Source organism: Triturus cristatus, chromosome 4_1, assembly GCF_964204655.1.
Source record: "Triturus cristatus chromosome 4_1, aTriCri1.1, whole genome shotgun sequence".
In the NCBI taxonomy this organism is placed as follows: domain Eukaryota; kingdom Metazoa; phylum Chordata; class Amphibia; order Caudata; family Salamandridae; genus Triturus; species Triturus cristatus.
Window position 1 is genome coordinate 735,367,664 of NC_140585.1, and position 4,294 is coordinate 735,371,957.

Consider the following 4,294-nt stretch of genomic DNA (forward strand, 5'->3'; position numbering starts at 1 on the left):
GACTCAAGTCAATAATATTTCTACTCATTTTACTTCTACTGTAGGCCGATCTTCACTGTCAGTCAGTACAAGTATCAGAGATGATTGATGGAATAATAACAAGTCAGGAGGACGTTTCATGAGTGGCATAAAAGACTAAAGGTAAACACGTCAACAACCACCACAGCAGACCCAAATGTCCGTGTAGAAGTGGAGTTGAGTGTAGCGGTGGGATGACTGCGGTGCATTGATTTACTAACTTAAATTGTAAAATGCTATGTTTGGAATGGATATGTGCTTTGCCTTTGTCGAACTCTTTAAAAAAAAAAACTACTCTAAACGGAGGATGTGCAAAGCAACGTGCCGTCAGGCCTGTCACTGTGGGCCTGCTCTGTCCTGTTGTTGTTGAAGGTCAATGCTGGAAACAGACTAGAGTAGAGATGATGCATACATGCCGCCTCGGAAAGTGTTCTTGTTGCACTATACCATAACTTGTGCATTTGTTTCAACTTTGTTTCTCAATATCCCCTTTGTTTTTCCATCTACAGTACCAAGAAAGTTGCTGGTGAAAAGAAGGAACAGAAAAAGCAAGTGCCATTAACCACGACTGGTGTGCCGGCCAATGTTTATTTTGGCACCAAAAAACTTACGCCTGCAGCAGCATTGTCCGGGGACCAAGCTGGGAGCAGCACCTCAGCACCAGTGGTCCAACCCCACCAACCTAGGCCCAAGGCCTTGAGTTTTGCAGAGGTAGCCCGTCTACTAACAAGCAGCGATGTTGAAATGTCATTATCGCAAAGTAGTACACAATCAACGCAGGTGGAAACTCAGCAGATAAGTGTGCAGCCGCAACAAGAACAGCAGCAGCCGCAACAAGAACAGCAGCAGCCACAATAAGAACAGCAGCAGCCGCAACAAGAACAGCAGCAGCCGCAACAACAGTCCACCATAGTAGTTGTTGCTCCTGACGTAGGGGCATTTTAGGCAATCGAGCTTCCTGCAGACAAAGTGGAGCAAACCACTGTTTCGGAAGATCTATTGTCTTCCAGACCACCAGCAAGGAAAAGGTGGCTTAGTCCATCATCTTCTTCTTCAAGCCCCGCTTCTGACGATCGTGATGCCACTTGGCAGCCACCAGCTCAGTCTGAGAGTGATGCATGCAACAAGACAATGCTTCTGAAAAGGAAGGTCCCAGAAAAACTTAGAGTTATGGAGGTAGATGTAAAAGAGGGGGGTGATGTTGATAAAGACGAGCCAGTCATCACGCACATCACTCCCGCCCCAAAGGGATTGGAGACCAACATTCTCACCCTATCCAGAAAAGCTGCTACTGAGCGGGATGTAACGCAGAGATCACCAACACAGGTTACACCACCACTACCTCCAGCTGCCATATTTTCCAAGGTCCAGCAGGGACCTACATCCAGCTCAACCATCTCATAAGGTAGTGATAGTAAAAGTCACAGTGTAGCTGTACAGAGTCACATTCCAAGCACACCCTCCAGTTCATCTGGTATTGAAAGTGGCACATCCAGCAGTGCCAGAAAGTTCTCCTCCCCAGTTTAGGTCTTCTTTTCTGTTAGCACCAAGGAGGAGAACGTTGCTATATGCTCAATTTGTCGACAAGGTGTTCGGCGGGGTAAGCTTGGTACAAACTATGGTACCGGAGGCCAAGCAAGTCATCTCAGAATACACCACACTATCGTGTGGGAGAATCACCTACTTCAGTTAAAAGAAAGTAGAAAAACTCAACCCATTGAAGTTGGTCAGGAAGAATCAGGGGGTGATATTATTGCGGTGGAAGGTGAAGAAAAGGGAGGTCCTGCCCCAGTAGTGTAGTGGTACCGCCCACATCCTCCTCAGTAACATCTGAGTTGCACCACAGTAAGAGCCATACTCAGAGTCAGGCTGAGACACCAAGGCGACCGAGTACCGCAATGAGAGAAACTGCGTCGTTGAGCCTAAGTGGGTTAATGAAAACAACAGCACCACAAAGGAAAGTAATCCAGCCTACCATTGAGAGCATGCTTAGGTTGGAGGGGCAGTTCCAGCGCAACCACCCAACGGCACGGTTGTACAATGCGAAGCTAGTTAAAATGTTAGCGCTGGACCTTCTCCCTTTTTCATTTGTGAAAGGAGTGGGTTTCCTTGAATTTGTGCCAGCCATCTGCCCTAAATGGAAGGTTCCCAGCCGGTCCTATTTTGCAAGAATTGCTGTTCCAGCACTACACCATGATGTGCTGGAATTGGTTGGACAAGCTTTGCAGCAGAGTGCTGTTCACAATATCCACCTGACAGCAGACATGTGGACCAATTGCTAAGCCACAGATTACATGTGCATCACTGCACACTAGGTCTCTTTTGTGGGGGTTAGAGATAAGCTATCTGAACGAGGTGCTGTTGACACAGCTGCAATTTTTAAAGGTACTCGGAAACATGAAACTGTAGCCATGTTCGCCATGGAGAAATCTCATACTGCTGTAAACATTTTGCAGGAGTTTCGCAGCAAGGTTTTTGAATGGCTGCGCCCAAGAGGGCTTAGTATTGGTTTTGTTGCCACAGACAATGGCAGTAATGTATTTAAGGCCATGGATCTTGGTTCCTATTTCAGGGTTCCGTGTTTGGGGCACTGCATAAACATTATAGTTCAAGACCTTCTGAAAAAAGGACCCATAGTCAGCAACTTACTGGCCATCTGCCGAAGAATATGCACTCATTTCAGCCATTCTTTTAAAGCTCGGAAGCAGCTGAGGATCATTCAACGTGAATATAGGATGCCAGTCAAAGCACTCATCCAGGAGGTGGCAACACGTTGGAACTCAACGTATTACATGCTTGATCATCTGTTTGAGCAGTACAGGCCACTCAATGAATATGTCTGGCAAACAGGGGATGCTACTGTGAAAGGCATGACCCTTCAGATGGAGCAATGGGGCCTAGTTAAATGCCTGACTGAGATGCTTTGTCCTTTTGAGGTCTTCACACGTGAAGTCAGCAAGGAGGACTGTACAATGGGCCAAGCTATCCCATTATTGCAAATGCTAGAGCATCAGCTGAAGAAGGTGTCTGAATCATACAAAGGTGTAGAGGACAAAAAGGGGTCCTATGACTTGGTGGAGAGCTTAGCCCGTCGCTTAGCTGAAAATACAAGGATAGAAAATAAAAGTTTGTCACAAGAACATTACATTTCTGCCACAATTCTGGATCCACTGGCAAAATTGGGACTGAAAACATTCTTTCCTTTTTCAGAGGTTGATGTTGCCCGCTACAAAACTTGGATAGCTGAGGCAGCGAGTAAGTTGAAAAATGAATGGCTGCTAATTAAAAGCCAGCAAGATCAACCCACAAGAAGTACTGCAGCAGGGCATGCAGCATCAAGTGCAACTTCGGAGGCTGAGGGCAGTGCGTTTGGATCACAACACTCACCATCACTATCAACAACAGCAACAATAACTGGATCATTAGGAACAGTAGAATCGTTAGACGATTGGTATGTATAGTTAGGCATTAATAAGCACAGTGCTGATGCACAGAGAAAAGAACCCGAAAGCTTAGCAGCAGCACCCCTGAACATTGAGCGAATGGTCCAGGCCTATCTGGACGACCCAACAGAGGTGTACATTGATCAAAACTCATTGCAGTATTGGTATAGGAAAAGGTCTGAATGGCCACTGCTCAGCAGGCTGGCGATAAGCTAGCTGGCTTGCCCTGTCGCAAGTGTCTCTTCCGAAAGTGTTTTCAGTGCTGCTGGTTCCATTGTAACAGTGAGAGGGACCAGTCTCTCGCCCAAAAACGTGGAGAAGTTAACAATGATCAAAATGAATCAGCACTTCATACCACCGAATTACACAATACATGAAGCAAGGGAGGAAGTTGAGGACAGCGGCTCATGTGACGGAAGTAGTGTGTCACATGATTACCTACTACTGGCTGAACCCCCAGAGTTTGAGGATGAGCTATACTTCTCTGACAATTAGGCTTGCACTTACTGTCTTCCTCCCTTTTTTTTCCCTTTATTTGTGTGTCTGTCGTTCCGGTTACAAACTTGTAAATCACAACAAACCCATTACCACCGTCGTCTACTCTTCTTATTTAATATATAAGCTTCAGGTGTCTGCAATTTGACAGTACAGTCCTCCGAATCCAGCTCCTCCGCTCCATCATACTGAATCTCCTGCCTAAATCCATTGCCTTCATGAATGATGACTGGATGATGGAAAATAGAAGAAAAAATGAAAACTTTCCTAGTCCCGCCAAAAGAAGTGGAGCATGAATCAGATGACTACTATAGCTATCCTCTTTTCAGACCCGAAAG